The following is a 22,260-nucleotide window of genomic DNA, read 5'->3' as shown; positions in this document are numbered from 1 at the left end:
CTGATTTTCAATCTCAGTGTGATTCTTCTGTATGTGTCATGTACACTCACATACACAAACACAGACACATCACATATTCTTAGTGTAATTGAGAAGTGCATTCACACTTCAATGTCCATACAGATCACCCAGGGATCTTGTTAAAATGTGATCTATTCCGGAAGGTCTGGGGTGTAGCCTTATGTTTGCATTTCTAACAAGGTCCCTGAAGACTCCAAAAATCGGACCACTGTTTGAATAGCAGGGTAATGTAGAATCTTAATTTCTGAGTCATAATTCACAGCTGAGCCTCTCATGTTAGCCACATATTTGACTCCTCCTTCTGTAGATCCAAAAGTAATTTTTGGGTCACTGTATATTCAAGGAGTTATTTTTATCTAATATGTATATTCACATATATATAAATGTCTCACTGTGACTATAAACAGAGTTAGAGTCGGCCTATGATTCTAAACCATCTAGCATGGCAGTGAGGTACTTGGCTTCTAAGTACTTGCCCACTTCTTTTTTTCATTTTAATTACCACTTTTACTTAGATATAATAAACTGACCAGATGCCATGCTAAAAAGAAAATCTTCCCGATACAGTTCCAATTAGTTTTGTTTGTTCATTGTGTGTTGCCTCTTCTAATAGAGATCCAAAAAGTCCAATATTGTATTATATGTTGCACAGCAGGACACACAAAATTCTCCTAAGGATATTTGGCTTCTGATCTAATTTTAATTTCTTGGCCAAAGCTATTTGCTGCATCTGGCCCTGCTTTAGATGATATACAAAAAAGGAAGTGTCAATCCTTTGGAGGTTAGCTCCATTGCTAGAGAAAATATCAACATCTGCTGCTCCATGATTATTTGATGTTCTTGGATGGAGTGTGGCAAATTGAACAATGCTATCACCAAATCTTAAACCCAAACTAAAATACCTTTTGCTGTTCGCACTAACTAAACATTGAAACCGTTGCGAGGGAAGGGTTTAATGCACACACACGTGATGAATCCCTACCAAAAGCCATTCAAAATGATCCATGCTTAATACTCCCATATCTTTTACATTACTGGGAATGTGTTGAAACATGAGATTCATAAATGACTAACTTTAATAGAGGCTTGCCCTTTTTCAATGCGAGGTAATATCAAGAATGTGTGTGGTGTTATTTGGAAAGAAAATCCTGGAGATGAGGTTGACAGGTTTATGGCACTGGCCTTGTCTTATTTGCAGTAACTCATTTTATATATAGTGCTTCACATTGGGGAAGCCAAGGGCTAGAGCCTTCTGTGATTTAACTGAAACAATAAGTAAGATCGTGGTATCAAAGAAGGCAGAAAATAAGTTTGCTGATTAGAACAATATATTAAGGGACAAGAAGAGGCAAAAAAAAAAAAAAAAAAAGAAAGAAAGAAAAGAAAAAATAAATCAGGATGCAACAAATATGAATAAGCATTTCATTCTGTTAGTGTTCATCCCTGCCTTAATAAATAGATAACACAATGTACTATATCCAGAAATAGTATTCACTGGCACCCTACATTTATATAACATTCTGGGACGGTTAAACTTGCTTATCTAACCTACATCATAAAAACAAGAACAAAGAACTTTCTTTGTTGCTTATTTCCTTTCTTGCTTGCTTGCTTGCTTGCTTTCCTCTTTCTTCCTGAATTCAGACCACGGAAAAACAAAACACCATGCATATCTTTAAATAAAAGTTTATTTTGACATTTAGTGTTAGAAGGCAAGAATAAGGAAAGAAGGCGTTTGCTTTTTTTGCTGAAGGTAACTCAAAGACTGTGAACAGTTTTGTTCAGTAAAAAGTTACTGTCCCGGTCATTCCTCCTGGTGAGGCCTAGGGGACCCGTGATGGCAGAGGTCCTTCCTGATGCCAGAGCAATTCACACATGTTCATACAGTGCATCTTCTGAGACTCTGCAGGGTTCGAGTTCCCAAGCGGAGGGGTTCAAAAATCCAAATTCTTTACTACCTTCCTGATTTATTACTTCAATATGTTCAAAGTGTAATAAAATGGCTGTCAAGCGCCCACTCCTTGTTTCTTAAGTGCTACCGCTTACACTGTCCCCTAGTGGTCATTTCTCAACCTAAAATATGATGGGGGATTGAGTTGCCTTTAAACCACAGCTTCTTTAAGTACATATTTCCCTGGGAGAAAACAGCTCTGGGAAGCTTCCCAATAATCTTTTGCAATAAATGTTTATTAACTTTGATGACAGTGTCTGCACGGTCTTGGGAGGAATATTACTTTTGTTGGTTTTCACATTCGGTGTGCTGGGGTATTGATGGGTTTTGCTGTTATGGCTTAGCTTTCCTGAGAGCTCGAGTCATCCTTTAGCATCCCGGACATGGTCTTTCCCAGGAATTTTAAAAGTGTAAATACTACTTGTACCATTCAGTATATTATTGTGCAAGACACTCCCGGTCAGCTCGGGCTTCTGTAGGTGTGATACTAACAACCAGTTACTGAGCATCCACTGTGCGCAGATGCAGACAGGTTATTGAGAATGACCTCGTGTCATTCCGACTCTTGCAAACAGGACAGGACGCTTCCTCTACATGAACAGACTTGAAGGCAGCCAGTTCAAGTCAGAGAACAGCTGAAGGCTAAGTACAGAATTCACCTAAACAGATCATAATGTTTAGGTTGATAGCGCTAAACTGAAACAATAAGTAAGATCGTGGTATCAAAGAAGGCAGAAAATAAGTAACCTTTATAGACCTGTTTGTCAACACCTACAGTATCTGCCTGACCCTGACTCTTTGGTTTCCTTCTCTGCACTTATATCTTTGCTTAGCAGACCCATAGTTTCCCGTAGTTTGAACTTTTATGTTCCTTTATATGCAAATAGTTCCCTCCAAGACCAAGAACATGCTCAAAACCTCGAAATCAGTCCTAGCACCTGTTACTAGACAAAGTTATCTCTTTCGTGTGAGAACTGGATTTTCGCTTTGTGCTATATTTTAAACTACATCATTCTCCTCAGACACAATGAAGAACCATTTTCTATTTGTAACCTTCAGGAGTTACTAAGGGAAATACCCCCCCAATATATATATATATATATATATATATATATATATATATATATATATTATAATTAATTATATATATATAATATATATATGGCATGGATATCCTCCCTGCTGTGGATAAGGTTGCATCTATTCCTTAATCATTTTTTTATTCTTTTCTGGAGAACTTGAAGAACATCGTGTCTTGACTTTGAGGTAGATACACTTGAAGTTCAGAGACTAACTTAACTAATCTGCTTCTAATTCAGCCTCTGACACATAGCTGTCAAGACCCACATAATTTCTGTCTTCCTTTCATAGTGCCATTTCATCACTGTTTTCGTCATCAGGCATCCATCAAGCACTACCAGAGGACATGGCCCTGGATGAGGCCCCATACAAAGGGAATTATGTTGTTTGCCCAGCTTTTCTCTATCAGAAGAAGATGCTATGTCTTTCTATTTTTTGAGTTTATTTGCATGAACAATCGAGAAGCTATCCCAATTTATCAAGCTGTCCTTTTCTTATAAACAAGGCACAGCAAATACACCATCAGAATCAGGTGAAGAAATTTTTACAATAATAATATATCAGCTGAGTCCACGGGTCTGGAGGGGTACCCATTAATTGATGCATTTAACAGGAACCAAGGTGAATTCAATGCACAGCTAGATTTTATAACCAGAGAGCAGATGAAAAATAGCAGGTCGAAAGCCACAAATATCACCATAGGAGTGTCTCTACAGAATCAAGATCTTCTTCGTTTTTCAGATTTAAAAATTAACTTTGTGTGTACACAATGGGATTAATAAATCCTGAGACTAATTCACTCTAATCAGATTTTTTTTTATAAAATAAAGAATAATTTAAGAACCAGAATAGCTAATTTACAATGAAAGTTATTCCTTTTCAAATGACTAGAAACATATTTTCTGTTATTCCTGGAAGCCCTTCTAGCATCAAGATACAAAGAAAATGCAATGGGAAAGCAAAGAGTTTTTAAAAATTAAAATGGAGTATAAGAAATTGAAGAGGGCTGTGGAAAATTTTACCCAAGTTATTCAAGGAGTCTGTCCTCCTGATGATTAAAATACTCATTTTCCAGATATCATTTATATCTTCTTAGACTTTATTGGAACTCTGGCATGTGATTACTCTTCAATTAATTTCCTTGATTCCATATGGGCCTCCTTTTTTTTTTTTTTTATTACAGATGGTCCTTGACTTATGATGGTCTGATTTATGATTTTTTGACTTTACAATATACAAAGTGATACTCATTGAGTAGAAACTGTACTTTGAATTTGGGATTTGGATCTTTTCCTGGGCTAGCAATATATAGTATGATACCACAGTGATACTGGACACAGGCAGCAAACCACAGCTTCCAGGGAGTCAGGCAATCACAAGGTTAAAAGATCTATACACTTACAACCATTCTCTACCTGCACAGCCATTCTGCTTTTTTCACTTTCAGTACAGTACTTAATAAATTACATGAGTTAGTCAGCAATTTTATTACAAAATAAGTTTTGTGTTAGATGGTTCTGCCCATCTGTAGGTTAGTGTTTAAGTGTTCCAAGCACTTTTAAGGTAGGTTAGACTAAACTATGGTGGTTAGTACGTTAGATGTATTAAATACACTTTCAGTTTATCTTTACAACTTACCGTGGCTTATCAGACTGTAACACCATCACAAGTTGAGGAAGATCTGTGTATCTTTTTTTTTGTTGTTTTTAAAACATATTACTTGACATCATCCAATTTAGCTCCCAGGAGTTAGAAATTAGCCTTCTTTCTGAGATACAGCAATCTTTCTAATCTTATTTGTAATGCATTTATAAATTGCCTCAAAGGGACACTTTTGGATCTCATCCTGGAATTTTCTGTGTCCTTAACTGGGTGATGTCATTTTCCTGTCTACCATCATGTCATCCATTTTTCTCCAGGGGGCATATTTGAATACTGACCTAGCTGCATACTCTACCCTTGTCATACTTGCCATTATGGACAGCTATTTAGATGGAGACTGGCTAGAATTTGGAGATGGGGACACAATAAAACTAACTTTCAACAAAGAGATGACCATAACTTTTCCTGTTTTGATATAGAATTACAAAGAGGGTTCCACATACTGATGCATGTCAGGAGGTCTGCTGAGGGCACTTTTAAATATCAGAGTTTTGTAAACAGAGTAATGATAAAAAATGAGGGAACAAAGTCCAAAATACATTTAAATTGCTGTATTACTGGCAAATATGCGTAAAGCATGTACTCAGATTCTGAAGTAGATTATATTGATGGTTTCTTCTATTAAATAGATGTCAGATCCAATCAGGAAATTTCTCCCACAAGAAGCTCCTTTCTATACAATAGGATAAAACAGGGCTCGATTATTTACAATGGTTTAAACCTAAAATAGTTTAGTACTATGCAAATGTATCTGTCAATACTTGATAACACCCTTTTTTCTCCTCATTATCTTTCAAAACAGCTAATATATTAAATTAAGTTAATTTAACTTAATATATAAAAATAAATTAATATTAAATTAAAAAATCAACAAGTATTTATGAGGCAGTAACTATATACATAGAACTACTTTTTGATAAAAAGAGTGAGATAAAAAATTGAATTACTGTCCCTCTCTCATCCTTCCATCAAATAATGAAGACAGCAACAAATATTATATATCTCACTACTATGTGTGAGCTATTAAGCTTAGTCTTTTCCTATCTTCCCATCTAACAATTCTATATCCATTTTATACATAAAGACCCTTTTGCTGTTTAAATAAGTTAAGGTGGTTTTCCATAGATGCACAGTGATGAACAGAGTGATTGAGAGTGTGGGCTCAGACTACCTGGGATTCAAGTCCAGTTGTGGCTCCCATTCCATGACCTTGGGTAAGTTACCCAATCTCCCAGTGCCTCAATGTCCTTATTCATAAAGTGAGGATAATTTTAGCATCACAGCTTAGGGATTTTGCTCACAATCCTACCTGTAATAAGGTGTGTGAAATCCTTGACAGAGAACACAGAAAGTTTAGTAAGTTAGTCTACACAGTTAGGGAACAGCATCATTGTTAGTGCCCTGACTTTGAAGCCCATACCCACTACACTCTGGCCATGGGTAAGAGGAGGAGGCATACGCCAGGAAGCACTGGATTCAAATCCAGATCCCCAATGAAAAATGAGGGGATGTTGGCAAGTTATTTGAACCTCTCTGGGTCTCATTTAATTATCTATCTAATTGTACTCCTGAGAGTTGAGAAATCATGCAATGTGCCTGCAACTAACAAGCAGGGTGTAACTTATCTTCTGTTCACTCCTAAAGCCACTTCCTCCACCCTTTCTCTCCTTCATAGGCTACTTGGGAAAACAGATATGAGTAAATGAAGAAATTGGAAAAGGAAACAGAGAATAAATACTTAAGGTATTTAGAAGCATTGAAGATTGGAAGGATCAGGGAAGTTTTCAGAGTATGAGAAAAACTGAGCTAAACTTTGTTGAGTTTAGACAGAGAAGGAAACAGGCACAATAGTGACACTGTTGGAGCCAAATCACAGGTATGGAGTTCACAGTTTTATGTTCAAATTCAATCTATCACATTAGGAAGGATTTTTGAGCATCAAACCAGAAAGTTTGGAATTTAATATTCAATGAGAGTCTAGCATGGGAGAGTATATGATATATCCCATGGATGATTCAGGAAGTTAGAGTTTAGAAATATTATCATCTGTTTTCAAATTAGATTTTATATCGTATGAATCACCATGGACATTGTAATAGAAACAAATAAGTCCAATTAATAAATCACTCCTATACAGAGCTCTTCATTCTTTATGCAATCCTAATTAAATGTCTTAGCACATCCATATTTCTGTCATGATTTAGGTTCCTATCTTTTTCACATATATCAATAGTACTATTTAACTTTTTAATTATATATGTAATAAAAGTTAATGCAATAATTAAAGGTTGACATAGTAAGAAGGAAAAAGAACATGATTGTTATTTATTAGCTATTGTTTAACAGAAGGACAATGGCAGAGAAAGGAGAAAAAGAGGACGAATTCATGCTAGGAGTGTCATCATTCAGGAGGCTATTGTCTACAATACTTTGTAAAACTTTGGTAGAGCCCCAAGTCCCTTGTCCGTCTCTAGGTCATACAGGATATGAGCAGTGTTGTGATCATCCAAAATCCCACATAGAAAGATAAGGAAAGAGTGGGGAGGAAACAAAGGAAGTTCAAAGGAAGCTCTAGTTTGAAAATGATTTCATCTGGGGAATGGTGACTGAGGGGTATCCTAAAATACGTTAAAGACTTAAAAATTGAACATTTCTTTTACATAATGTAAATGTTCATTTACATTATTTTGTGGGTTAATTATTAGAGAAGTCTCATAACCCTTTGAGTAATGAGCTATTTCAAAGCAAGAACAATACACATAACAAATACTTAAATGACATTTGTTCAGTTATTCATATTTAGACTAGTGACTAGCATATCATTAACACTAAAATTTTTTTCTAAGTTAAGTTTTTTTGGTAAATTGAGTTATAATATTATTTGAAAAGACATTTGAGGGATCATTTGATTTCTAGACTCATGTCTAATTTTTTGATGGATGTCTTCCAATATGAATGCAAAAGAACCTTAAACGGAACCTAACCTATGTGAAAATTCATCCTCTTTTTTGATCTTTTCCCATTCCTCTGACCTCCGAGAAAAGAGGATACACCCTTGTGTATCTGATACACCCCCAAAATAAACATCTTTTACATCTCCTAAATATTTAATCTGTCTCAAATTCCAGCAAATTATCTTCCTATATTTATCAATTCTATTCCTCCCTTTCTGCCTCTGCTGCTGAAGTCTTGTGTCAAGCCTTCATATTTTCTTGCATACCTTTCCTACAGAAGTTTCCTAACAGGTATCTCTGCACCCAGTAAGGCCACTTCATATCTTTTGCTTCATTTTTGGCCTGGGTTTTGTTTTCAATATGCAATTCCGAATATGTCACTTCCCTCTAAAAAAATCATTTCATGATTACCCATTGATTTCTAATGTTTACCATGGCATAAAGGCCCTTGGTAATATGACCTGGGCTTCACTCTCTATTCTCCATCTCACCCTTCCAGACCCTGGGCTCCACCTGAATTACTAGAAATTCCAAAATGTAGGGATGCTTGTGTGGCTCAGTTGAGTAAGCCACTGCCTTCGCTCAGGTCATGATCAAAGGTCATGGGATCGAGTCCTGCATCGGGCTCCTTGCTTAGAAGGGAGACTGCTTCTCTCTCTCTGCCTCTGCTTGCCACTCTGCTTGCTGGTGCTCTCTCAATCTCTGACAAGTAAACAAAATCTTAAAAAAAAAAAAAAAAGAAATTCCTAAGTGTAACATGTTGCTTGAGCCTTTGGGACTCCTGAGCATACTATTTCCTTTGCCTGGAAGTCTCCACTAGTCGTACTCTATTACACCTATTCCCCATTCAAGGGAAGCCCCCTCCCATTCCGAAAAGTAATTACTCATTTCTGAGATGAGATTGTATTTCTCTCCTCTTCGCCTAAATAAGAACCTGTGATTATTACAACATTTTAGTGTCCTGAACTCTGCTCTGAGTTCCTTGAAGACAGGGTTTACCTATTTCAACTGCCTGTCCCAAAACGTAACAGAGTGCCTAAATGTAGTGCAACTGTTTGTTAAATAAAAGAAGATTAAAAATTAGTAATATAACTAGGACAGCCCTTGTGGATTAGCACTAAGGAAATTGAACTAGAGCTGTTACTGTGATTTGTCTGTATTAACTTAATGAGCTAGCATTAGCCATTGTGAGAACTCAGCTCTCTTGACACCATTGCTCAATGATCTTTCTATCAAATCCTGGACAACTTCCAGGTAGTCTTACTGTGTCATTGTTTATAAAGGGAAGTACAGACTGTCTTTGAGATTTCACATGCCAGTGCTCATTCTCATAATGAATATTAATGCTGGTTTGCTGGTTATTTCTTCATAATTCACCTAACTTCTGCTCCTGAGCGTAGGATGCTATATTAATAGTGTTGCAATTTATATACCAAGAAGAGAAAATAACAGAAAACAACCCTAATCACATAAGCAACGTGCATATTCTAAGCATACACAATCCCTTTCATTTTAGTATAATATGGTAGAAACAACTTTGGAAGCCAGTACATTGATTATGTTCTCTTCTCTACTAACTCATTAATTCAACAAAAAAATAAATGAACAACTGGCATTCCCAGGATAATACAAGGACTATCAAACAGTGTGCTCATAAAAGCAAAATACCAGTTGATTGAAATGTTACATTTCAAACAGATGGGATAGCATCATACGAACATATGTGAGTCATGGTTTACAAAAACATCATATTCTAGCTAATTTGACCCTGAGACCACAATACAATATTAGAAAAGAGAAATCATATAAATTATTCCAAATAAAAGAGTTCTAAAAATCTTGATAAAGAATGGTCACAGAGGGCTTAGAACTACCTACTCACTAGTTAAAGTTCTTTTTATGTATTACTTACATTTTTATGACAACCCATTACACCTATTATTATTAATCTCACTTTATAAAAGAGACAACTGAGAAATGAAAGAATTTCCTGACTCTGTCATAGACACAAACATATAAGTACCAGAGTCAAGACTCAAATCCAAAAAATGTCTTAATCCTCTAATACTTGTTTCCTTAACTATTTCACCAGAGTGAGAGTTGAGTATGATCTTACAACCTAATCTAATCATCCAACTCTTCAAATTATTGGTCTTAAAAAAATCTGATGAATTCATTTATTATCAGTGGCAAATCAGTCACCAGTCTTCACTGAATACCTACTACATTTAGTATCCGGTTTGATAATGGTTACAATATGGTTACAAAAGAAAAACAGGATCCTGTCCCTGATCTCAGTTAGGTTTGAATATAACTTGACATCTAGGTGAAGATGACACTAATTAATGTAATACAGTGGTAGTTAAAATAACTGGGTTAGAAGTCAGAAAATCTCTCAGTTTCATGGTTCAAGCCCCAGTACAAACACACTGCTGGAACACCAGATCCTCTGGGATGCCAACGGTGGTGTAAATTTCCCTGGGTCAACCTCCCTCAGAAGCCACTTCCCTGGTCTTGCATGCTTCCGGTTTCACTGTCAATTCCTAAGGCTGCTGCCATGCATAACCAGCCAACTTCCATCCCAGGGCAGGTCTAAACAGTTGAATGCCTCAACATTCTGTGTGTAACATAGTTTCAGTGAAGGAGAGGAACAACAGAATGGAATTTCAGTACAAAGCAAAAACAAACTTCAAATTTAACATCTGTCATTAAATTGCCTCAAATTTTCTAGCCATAACCTACTGCAGTGTTTCTCCCTGGCATGTCCCTTCTCTCTAGGAGAAATCATAAAAATCATTCCAGAAGAAGACTTTAAAAGCAAATCTTGATACATAATAAGCCCCTGGCTTTAGACTTCATCATAGTAATTTCTTCCTTTTTTCTTCACATATAACTTATTCTTCTCATATGACCTCCTCACTTCCCATTTCATAAATAATTACATACTTCTAAGTAGTTATTTTTTCTCAGGGTGCCTGGGTGCCTTAGTTGTTTGAGTATCGGATTCTTGATTTCAGCTCAGGTCATGATCTCAAAGTTGTGAGATCCAGGCCCACGTCAGGCTTTGCACTGGATATGGAGCCTGCCTGAGATTCTCTCTCCCTCTCTAGTAGCTCCTCCTCACCCTCCCCCACCTCTCTCCCTCTTATAAATAAACAAATAAATGAATAAATAAATAAATGCTTATTTTCTCTTTACGTTTTTTCAAGAAATGCTTCTGTAGAAAAGCTCAAACATTACCTTAAAATATAAATTAGAAATTTAGTTTTTGGTGGTTTTTTTTGTTTTGTTTTGTTTTTAGAAATATCACCAAAATTTTAATTTTAGCTATCCTCAGGGAAGGGTAGAGGGAGAGATCTTACAGAAATATACTAAAACTTTTTTTATTAAACAAAGCATTTATTTTTAATTCCATAATTTGATATTTTGTGCATTTGTAGAAGTGGTGAAGTCTACTTTTGGCTGCAGTTGTGGGAAAAAAGAAAGGCAGGAAAAAGGAGAAACAGGTGTGTGGGGGAAGGGAGACAAAGTGAGGGAAAAGGGAAAGATGAAAACAAGAAAGGCAAACACATCAGCACAATAGCCATGAATATATGACACAGAGACATAGAGAAGAGAAGGTAGAAAAAAGGACATGAGAAAGAAGAAAAACAGAGATCTGGAGTTATAGTTAAGTATCTTGACCAAGCAGTCTGCCCTTTGTTTTATCTTTAATTACAGGCTTTTAAAATGTTACGATTTGATGTATGAATAATCATTGTTCTTTTCACTTGTCTTCATTTAACCAACGCTGAGGTTTTACTCTACATCAATGGTACTCAAACCTTTTTGTCTTAAAATTATCTCATTCACTTGACTATTATTGAGGGTCCCCAAAACTTTTGATTATATGGGTTATTTCTATTGCTTCATACCATATTATAAACTAAAATTTTATAAAACTGAATCAATTAATTACAGTTATAATAAGTACAGTGCAAGAAAAAGCATGTTTAAAAAGACTTTATTTATTTATTTATTTGAGAGAGAGAGGGCACAGAGGGAGAGTGAGGGGGAGAAGCAGACTCCCCTCTGAGCAGAGTCTGATGTGGGGCTGAGCTCAGGCGCTGAGATGAAGTCAGATGCTCCACTGACTGAGCCACCCAAGGGCCCAAAGAAATAACATTTTATATCTACATTTTTCCAAAACAACAAATAAGTTGAGGAGAATGACATTATTTTACATACTTTAAAATCTCTGAAGACACCTAGCTTAAAAGACAGTTGGAGTCCCCTGCCTACTTCTCTGTTCAATATGCTGCAGTATGTTGTTTATGAAAGAAATCCAGTTTCATACAGATAGGAAGATGGAAGATGTAGAACTTAATTAACTCTTGTGAAAAGGCCTCTCAGATCTCTCAGAGTTATTTGGCTGCATTTTGAGAACCACTGTCCTAGACAGAATAAGCACGATTCAGTTCTGTAAACTGAGTTAACACCTGCCCCATTACAAGCAGACTGCATTCCAGAGCTGTATTGGGGTGGAAGCATGTTTCTCATGGAGGCTGCAAGAGTGCTATATCCAGCCAGTAGATTTGTTCATGTCACCGTAACAAACCCAGTATAAAGAACCAACTGGCAATATGTTGAGATTTAATGATGCAGTCACAATCTGCCCTAAACTGTGCATCTCCTTTAAATTTTATCTGGAGTCATAATTATGTAGACCTAATCCTAACCTCCATGTCATTTTTCATTTGAACAGATGTTGTACCATGTCCAGCTCATTCTGTGATTTTATAACTGTAAAATTGATTATTCTCACTAAAATTATAAGACTTTTGCATCAATCTGCTACGTTTCAGATTTCTGGGTTTGTTCCTTCATTCCATCCTGCCATTATTGCCCTAAGTCTTCCTGTGGATACCTGGTTTATTAGCCTTTACGTTTAGATTTATGTCATTTCATATATGTTGTGAGAAGAAGCATATAGTTTGAAATACTGAATAAACCAAGGAATGTCCTTAAAAGTATATAGCATTATATGTAAAAAGAAAAAAAGAAAGAAAGTGTAGTGTTATAAAGATTATTACAGTGGTGCCTGGGTGACTCAATTGGTTAAGCATCTGACTTCAGCTCAGGTCATGATCTCCTGGTCCTGGGACTGAGCCTCATGTTGTGCCCCCTGCTAAGTGGGGAGTCTTCTTATCTCTCTGCCCCCCTCCCTGCTTGTGTACTCTCTTTCTGGCTCTCTCTGTGTGTCTCCCTCAAATAAATAGACAAAGTCTTAACAAGATAAAGTTTATTACAGTAATTAGCATGGATGATCTGGGTGAGGCCACAGAAAAAGTATGCCTTTTATTCAGGGGACCACTCATCTTCCTTTTCCAGAGCTTTTCTCCCTGGCTGAAGCATCTATCCTGTCAGGAAGGACATAAAAACTGATAGAAACTAATGGTATTTTAAGAAGAGTGTCTTGGAATCCAGAATCATTTAAGGCATTAGAAGGGAACTTTCAGTTAGGAAGAAGGGAGTTGTAATGGGGCAGGAGAAAATAACCCATGCATGCCAATGCCCTTCTGGTAAAGTAAGCATCTGACTAGTGTGGAGAGAAAAAAAATCTCTTCCTCTAGCCATCTCAGGTTCTCGAGCTGGCTCCATGTAAGCTGGACTAACAACAGATTCAGAAGAAAAAGTAAGAAAGCATACAAATTTATTTCAGTTTTACATGGATGGAGTCTTCCTAAGGAAACGAAGACCTGAAGAAGTGGTTTTATAGGTTTGAAGAAGAGTAAAAGTTATAAAAAATGTGATAAGACAAAAGGGTACGACCTAAGGGTGGTAAAGGGTGGGGGGGATACTTACCAAGGCCAGTTTGTTCAGCTTCACTTGGCATCCCTACTTCTTCAGAGACAAAGATGCTCTTTTCCTCCAAGCCTAGGAGAGTGGCCTTCACGTGAAGGTCTTATGACCTGCTTCAAGGGAAACTGAGAATTTTTCCTACACCTTCTGTTTCTCAAGTTCCTTTAGTTTAAAGCATTCAATATGCCAATGTGTCATATTTTGGGGTAGCTTGTCCTGAACTTCATCAGTAGCCTATGACCTGGTCTACAGAGTATTTTAAAATTCCTAGAAACAAGATGGAGAGTCATCCAATAAAGAAAAATTCTTAACAAATACACAAATATTATAGTACTCCAAATCACAGGTGTTTTATGCCTTGGGAATCTTCTTCCAAAGCTATGAAAGAAAAACCTTCAGCCCCAAGACATATGATGTCTATCAGTTACTAATGTGATGAAACACCAGGAAACGCTTTGACTGCAGGATCAAGGTGTGAACGGAGTAAATTCTTATTGTGGCAAATAATAAGAATATCAATTTGGATACAGACTAGATACTAATATCTATTATAACTCCCATGACAAGCCAAATATATTCTAAAATCTGAGCCCTTTAAGACTTTCCAGTTACTAACACCCATTCACATGAATCAGACTCCAATAACTGTCTCCATTAATTGTTATACTAAAAACAGAGTTAAGGAGAAAGATATATTTACCTACGTTAGTACATGTATGCAGGGCATCAGTAGTATTTCATTTACCTAAAGAGATGAGGTTTATCCTAAGTGATAAAATACTTGGGAAATGATTGGTGAGAATGTCTATTTTTCTTTTTTGTTTCATTGAGTACAAAAAAACTGTCAGAATAGAGCAAAAAGGAATGACTGCTAATATTGAGTTTTAATATCCATCACTTCTTTTTGTGTCCCATCAATCATCCTTGAAAATCAGTGAAGATAAATAGAATTTTTAATGTCCTGGAAAACACCATTTCTCTCTGTTGGCAGAGAGTTTATGGGGAGAGGAAGAAAAAGTGATGGAAAGGGAGTGCTCCATGAGAGGGAAAACCCTCGGAGATGGAGACTGCAGGGTGGCCTCTCCCATCCATCTTCCTGGTTTAGTGCCATCCCCCCCAACCAAATGGTAACCTCTTCTCTCCTCTCCTGTCTTCTCCTCAAGTAGGCTCCATGCCCAGCATGGAGCCCAATATGAGGCTTGAACTCAATATGATCATGACCTGAGCTGAGATCAAGAGTCAGACACTTAAACGACTGAGCCACCCACCCACCTCCAAATGGTGCCATTTTCTAATCTACCCCTTAATCTCCAGATCTTAAGCCCTTCCCTTTCAACCATCCTTATCTTATATCCACAGATATATGGGCACAGGGAAATACACCGAACAGCAATAAATGTTTTATAACTAAATGAACAATTACATTCCCATATTACCTGTACACCTTTGAACCATAATAATTGGTGGAGAAGATCCAGATTTTGCAGGCATAGGTTTGTTATTTGTCTGGGTTACTGAGCTTCCTACATTTTGATATCAATATGCTGAATTTTATTTTTTATTTAGAAGGCACTGAACTCCTATTGCTGACTTCCTCTTTCTAAATGTTGATTCTGTAAAAATTTAGAGACTTGAGTAGCCCTAGAGAGACTAGGAGAGCCCCATTCCTGTGAGAGATGTGTGAATTATTAAAAAAGAACGGTGGCATCAGAGTGAAGATAATTGCTCTCGTCTAATTTCTGAATTTTAGTATTCTTTATGGTCTACCCAACAATTTAAACTCTTCAGTATTAAAACACAAAGAAGTAAGGAGTAATCTTTGGATGTCTTTGCCAAACTCCATGAAGACCCTCTTATATATTTCTATTGTTATTACCTCCTATTTCCTTGACTTTAAAAGGATCTTATTTTTCCAGTTTGGGAGCATTCCAGGTCAAAAACTACCTCTTCTCATTCAAATACTCAACAGGGTGGCCTGCCCTCTTGGAAAACACCCCATGCTGTGGCTTCACATGAGGCTGTTTCTGAATCCTTGATTCAATGCATTTTTAGAAAATGTTTGTAACTGGGAATGCTGGTGGGAAAATAAGAGAAGTATCAACCACTTTCACCTGCATGTAACTGTAAGTAAGCAGGTAATTTTAGACTTATTCACTTATTTATTCACTCAAAAATATAAGTATTTCTCACGTATCCATGCTATTATTCAACAAATGGCCCACTTATGAGAGAGCACACTTTTTCAGTTAAGAGAGAGGAATTGGAGTGCCTTGGTGGTTCAGTCAGCTAGGTGCTGACTCTTGATTCCAGCTCAGGTCATGTTCTCAGGGTGAGGAGAACAAGCTTTGCATGGAGCTCTAGCTCTGAGCTGGGCATGGATCTGCTTAAGATTCTCTCTCTCCCTCTCTCTTTGCCCCTCCCCCACCCCCTCTCTCTCAAAAAAAAAAAAAAAAAGAGAGAGAGAGAGAGACAGAGACAGAGAGAAAAAGGAAATAATAAGAAGTAGTTAGCACAGTAGAAAGTGTCTGACTTTGGAGTAAGTCCTATGGCCCAACCAACTTTATTCTGTGATAGATCTGTGACCTTGATTAAGTTAATGCATAGATTTTTAAACATTTTATTACATTATTCCTTTAAGGAGTTCTGAAAGATTAGGTACACAACTCACATCCTTTCTGTTTTAAGATTTTGTTTATTTATTTAGAGCTCCCAAGCTGGGGGAGGGGCGGAGGGAGAGTGAGAGAATCTCAAACAGACTCCCTGCTAAGTGCAGAGCAGGATATGGGGCTCCATCTTATAACACTGAGTCTATACCTGAGCCGAAATCAAGAGCTGGATGCTTAACCAACTGAGCCACCCACCTGCCCTCATCTTGTACACTTTTAGATTGATATCTAAAAATTTCATCCTAAATTTAAATTGTTTTAAAGGGTATAATCCTAGCTTATTTTAAATAATGGTGTTTTAAGTAATGATACATTTCTTATAAATATATGCATCAAGGCATAAAAGATTCTCTTTAAAAACTGCATAAACAAGTTCTTTAATAGTGGAAAATGTGACATTGTTCCTAGTCTTCCTGGAACTTGTATACACATTAAATTTTTTCCCATACAAACCCATCTTAATGTAATGTATCTTTATATTTTAGCAGTGATCCTCTAATAATTTTACTTTTTCTATAGTAATAGTTGTCACCATCTAACATACTATTGATCTATATGCAAATGTGTGACATTTTTATATCTGTCTCCCTCTCTAATTCCACACATTTTAGAATGTAAGATCCTAAAGGGCAGGGGCCCATTTTCCTCAATGCTGTGTCAGAAGTACCTAAAGACAGGGTGCGGCCCATTATATAAAGCAGTGTCTGACACTTTTTCGATAGAATAAATGAATGAGTGACTATCAGGAAGGGAGCCTGGGAAGCTCTAGTAAGGAGGAATGGGTTTTGATTTAAATTCATTGATGAGAGAATACCTCCCAGACAGGTCACATGTGAATCATAATCTGAGACAGGCCCATCTATCTGGGCATAGAGCATTTCAGCAGAAGAAACAGCACCAGCAAAGACTTCCCTGGAAAGGGTCATGGCTGGAAAGGTTTGAAAACCTCCCAAGAAACTAGTATGCCTGGAACAGAATGACTCAAAGGAAGACAGAATTAGAATAGAGATAACAGAAGGAGATTCTAAATGTATCAAGAACAAATGATGGTAGTGAGAAGCAGAGGAAGAAATAGGTGTTGCAGAATGCTTAATCTGGGTGCATTTTTAAGTTGTCTTGTCTTCTTCCACTCATATTGCAGATAAGAAAAATGACAGCGAGTTTAAGTAATTATATCAAGGTACCACAACAGACCAAGGGACAAATGGAAGAACATCTTAGTGACCAGATTCCCATCATCTTTCCCACTCCACTGGCAGGCCTGAATATCCCAAAGGGAAAGTCATGAATTGTCAACCTCTATCTTTGTGTAGTTAGATTATATTCTCCAAAGTTTCAGTTCAGCACTCTTCATAAATATTAAACTCCTCTGGGGAGTCAGGGAGTTGAGGAGAGTAATAATAAAGTAGTGTGTTTTTATGCAATATTTTAATCTTTTGAAAAATCTGTAGAAAATTATTCCCTTCTTTTTATAAACTTCCTTTTTCATAACTGTTAGTCTCTGCCTCTGGGCAAATACCACTGACATTCCAAGCAAGGTGATACATAGTATTGTCAGATTTTTCATGTGGGTAAACTTGGTGGTTCAATGCTGAATTATGCAAAACAAGAAGCAGTTGATTTAAATTTAACTTTAAAATGAAACAGTAAATTATTGGCATATCTGAATAATAAAATGGACATTTAAATAAAGAACATATGCAAAAAAGAGGAGTCCAATCAAAGTGGGTTTGTTTTTTAAAAAAAGTATTATATTTAATCTCTCATCACTGCTTTTGTATGAACATTGAAGATACAATTGCCCATTATTTATTGTATATATTTAATGAATATTTTATGAAGTCCAGGAAAGCACTACATTTACATAACATATGTTAATGGGTTGGCCACTAGTAACGGAAAGGGTCCTTGATACAAAATCCATCAGGTGCTTCCTGATCTGTGGCTTCATATAAAGTAAATGTCCATTTCAGTGGGGGAGGGGAAGAGCGGAAGTATCTTGTTTGCTAACAAAGGTCATCCACTAATTGTAATAATTTTAGAAATCAAAAAGACAGAATATGAGTCCACCAAATATACTTTATTTCTATCTTTAATTACTTTGACTAAGATTACAATGGATGACTCAGTTTTTCTGATCTTTAAATCTCTTCTCTGCCTGAATGCCCTCTGCTCTCTCTTTGTCTTCATAAAGCTAGTGAAAGACAGACTGACTTTCGGGGAAGTGTTTATGTGCATCAGTATGACAAACCTCCCATCGCTATCTCTTATCTCCAATTTTTCATTATGGCCACAGAGTTGAGCTGAAAAAAAAAACAAAGCAAAATGAAACAATAACAGCAAAAACTTTGCCCATCATTTCAGATATACCCTTAGCTAGAGAATTAATTTTTAAATCTATAAAATTATACAGATTCCTGCCATGTAGATTGCTTTAACTCATAAGAATTTAAACAGATGGGTTTTTTGGTAATAATTCCTTGAGCTGTTCATCTTTAAATAAAGATGCCTTATTTTAAAAAATGTCGACACATCTTTCATAGAAATTAGTAAGAAAACAGTAACATTAAGATCTGATAGTTTTTCAGAGAATGATTATTCTTTTGGGGGTGAAAAGCGTGGCATTTTATTTTTCTTCATTTGACATTTTCACATTTCCTTCTGATGGTCCTTTCCGCTGTGTACTAGAGACTACTCTGTGTTCACAAAAATCCCTTTCCTTTCCTTCATGATGTATAGGCCCCAAAACATAATGAACAGATCTTTGACAAAGGAGTAAAGATAACATAATGGAGCAAAGCTAGTCTCTTTAATAAATGGTGCTGGAAAAACTTGGACATTCACATGCAAAAAAATGTTTCTTGACATAGACTTACACAGGTCAAAAATTAACTCAAAATGAATCATAGACTTAAATGTAAAATGCAGACTTAGAAATCTCCTAGATGATAACATAAAACAAAACAGGACATTGGGTATGGCAATGTCTTTTGAGATACACTATCTTTGCATAATCGATGAAAAAATAATAAGCAGGACTTCATTAAAATTAAAAACTTCTGCTTTCCCAAAGACAGTTTCAAGAGAATTAGAAGATAATTCACAGACTAGGAGAAACTATTTCCAAAAGAAACATTGATAAAAGACTTATTCAGAGGCATCAGGGTGGCTCAATCTGTTAAACATCTGACTCTTAATTTTGGCTCAGGTCATGATCTCAGGATCCCGAGACGGAGTCCTGTGTGGGGTTACACACTGGGTGTGGAGTCTGTTTAAAATTCTCCTCTCTTTCTCCCTCTACCCCTCTCTCCAACCCCCACTTGTGTGCTTTCTCTCTCTAAAAAAAGACTGTTATTCAAAATACACAAAGAACTCATAAAATTCAACAATAGGAACACAAACAAAAACATGATTAAAAAATGGCTACAGACCTTAACAGACACCTTGCTAAAGAAAAAATATATATGGCAGAAAAGCATATAAAAAGATGTGCCACATGGTATGTCATCAGGGAGATACGAATTGAAACAACAAAGCACCACTAGACAACAATTAGAATGATGGAATCAAGAATATTGATGATACCAAATGCTGCCAAAGATGTAGAGCTAAAGTTCAAATAAATGAACTTGCATTCATTTCTGGTGGGAATGCAATGTGATACAGATACTTTGGAAGACAGTTTGGCAGTTTCTTAGAAAACTCAAACACATCTGATATAAACATATCTAGCAATCATACTCCTTGGGATCTACCCAAAGGAGTTGAAAACTTATAGCCATGTAAAAATCTGAAAATGATGTCTATAGTAGCTTTGTTCATAATTACCAAAATTTGGAAGCAATGAAGATGTCCTTTAGTAGGTGAATAAATAAGTAAACTGTGATATATCCAGACAATGGAAAATTACTTGGTGCTAAAACAAAATGAGCTATCAGGCTATGCAAAAACATGGAAGAACACAAGAGTAGGTTAGTGTGAATAAACTAAACTTGCCTAGTAAAAGAAAACAATTTCCAAATTGGCTCTTGAACAATATCCAACACTATGTAGTATACAGTAGTATACAGTAGACCCACTTAAAGTACAATGATTTAAAAGCAAAAGCCTTGGCAAAGATAAACTAAGCAAATTAAAAATAAAACAGTGATTACAATGTTGGTATCAGACAAAAAAGACAAAGATAATTATATGTGATGAGGAAAGACTCTCTTTAATAATAAAAACCTCAAACCACAACAAAGATATTACTGGTAACAATACTTATACAGCAAATAAGACCACAATTATCTGTAATTTGTGAACATAAACACCATTCTTAACAAAAGACAGAGCAGTGGACAGAATATAAGAATATAAAACAGTTAAAAATAATAAAGTAAATCTTATTGTTGCATATATCAAATACTACCTTCTTATCACTATAATTTGTTTTACTAAACACATTAATTATATATTAAGACACCAAAAATATTAGCAATTACATAAAGTGGAATTATTAGAAGTCATAATTTCAGATTACAAGTCAATAAAGCTGAAATTAAAAATAAAATAAGCAAAAAAATCTCCAGCTGGAAATTGAAAAGAGTTTTCTACTTATCGACTCATACATGAAAAGGAAAAATACAAATAAAAATCATAAATTTCCTAAAAGTAATACCAAACTATGTAGGGGATAGAAAGTAGAGATCAGAGGATAATTCATATCTACAAAAAGTTTACCAACAAAATTAAAAGAATAAAAATAAATGAACTGAGTTAACAAAAAAAGTAAACCAAAGAACACAGCAGGGAAGTAATACAGACAAAAGCAACAAAGGAAATTAAAGAGAGTCAATGGACATTATTAATAATAGTAATCACAATGAATAAACATTAAAATTTTCTGAAAAAATCAACAAAATAGACAAAATAATAACTAATTTAAGCAAATAAATAATGCAGATAGCAAACAAAAAATTATAAGGTGGAAATTGCTACTAATACAAAGGAAATTGAAAACATCACAAAGCACAGTTCTTTGAGAAGACTGAAAACCTAGATGGATAAGTTCTTAGGATAATAAAGTTTCCTAAAACTGTCCCCAGGAGTGTTAGAAAACTTAAACAGATAAATAGGCACAGAATAGAGAAAGTTTATCAAGGAAATACCTCTATTAGAAAGACAGCTGGCTAGATGATTTCTTGAGAGATTCTACTAAACCTTTAAAAAACATACAGTTCGAATGCTATATTAACTGTTTTGGGGCATAGAAAGTGAATGAAAATCTCCCAAATTATTTTATAATGGAAATGTAAGATTGATACTGATCCAGATAAAGGTAACCCAACAAAGAAAACAAACATTACTTATTGATAATAACCTAAAAATCCTAAACAACTTACTGGCAGACTCTAATACCACATGAAGAAAAATAAGACATCATGACCAAATAGACTTGGTCTATTTGCATCCCGGATGCAAAATTGGTTTAATATTTGGATGGCTATTAAAATAAGTTATCCCTCCCAAAATATTATCACATTAATGGTTTTTAGGAGAAAAATCATATGATTATTTACATTGTACTGAAAAAACTTTTGAAGAAATATAACTCTGATTCCTTACTAATTCTAAGAAAGCAGAAATCAATCACTATTTCCATAATATGATGAAATATGTAATATAGCACTGTGAAAATAAGTTATTCTCACTGAGATCAAGAAAAAAGTCAAAGATGATCCCTGCCTGCACTGTTATTTAATACTGTCATGGATGGATGAATTAACCAATGAGTATTAATAAGAAAATTTATGAAACAAAACTTGCAAACTGTTTCTATTTGTAGATGATATGGTAGAAACTCCTAAATGGTCATGATAAAAATAGATCAAAGAATAAAATAGTTTAGGAAGGTAGAGAGTTGAAAATTAGGAAACAAAAATCAATAGCCTTCATAAAAACAAATAATAACAAATAAATAAACAAATAAAATAAATAAATAAATGAATAAGAACAAATAATAAATACCCTAATGGCTCCCTTTGATACAGAGATTCTGTGGCCCAATATCAGTATTTACCTGATTCATACACACAAATCTATT

At 35.6% G+C, this 22,260-nt stretch overlaps 1 protein-coding gene across 1 annotated transcript in view; it reads left to right on the top strand.

The window, feature by feature from the left end:
• The window catches only part of RIT2 (Ras like without CAAX 2), a 381,183-nt gene that overhangs the window by 48,627 nt on the left and 310,296 nt on the right, over positions 1 to 22,260 (top strand). The window lies entirely within an intron of this gene.

Source organism: Mustela nigripes, chromosome 8, assembly GCF_022355385.1.
Source record: "Mustela nigripes isolate SB6536 chromosome 8, MUSNIG.SB6536, whole genome shotgun sequence".
NCBI classification, from domain to species: Eukaryota; Metazoa; Chordata; class Mammalia; order Carnivora; family Mustelidae; genus Mustela; species Mustela nigripes.
The sequence above is the reverse complement of the archived record's forward strand: the minus strand, read 5'-3'. Positions and strand labels throughout refer to the sequence as shown.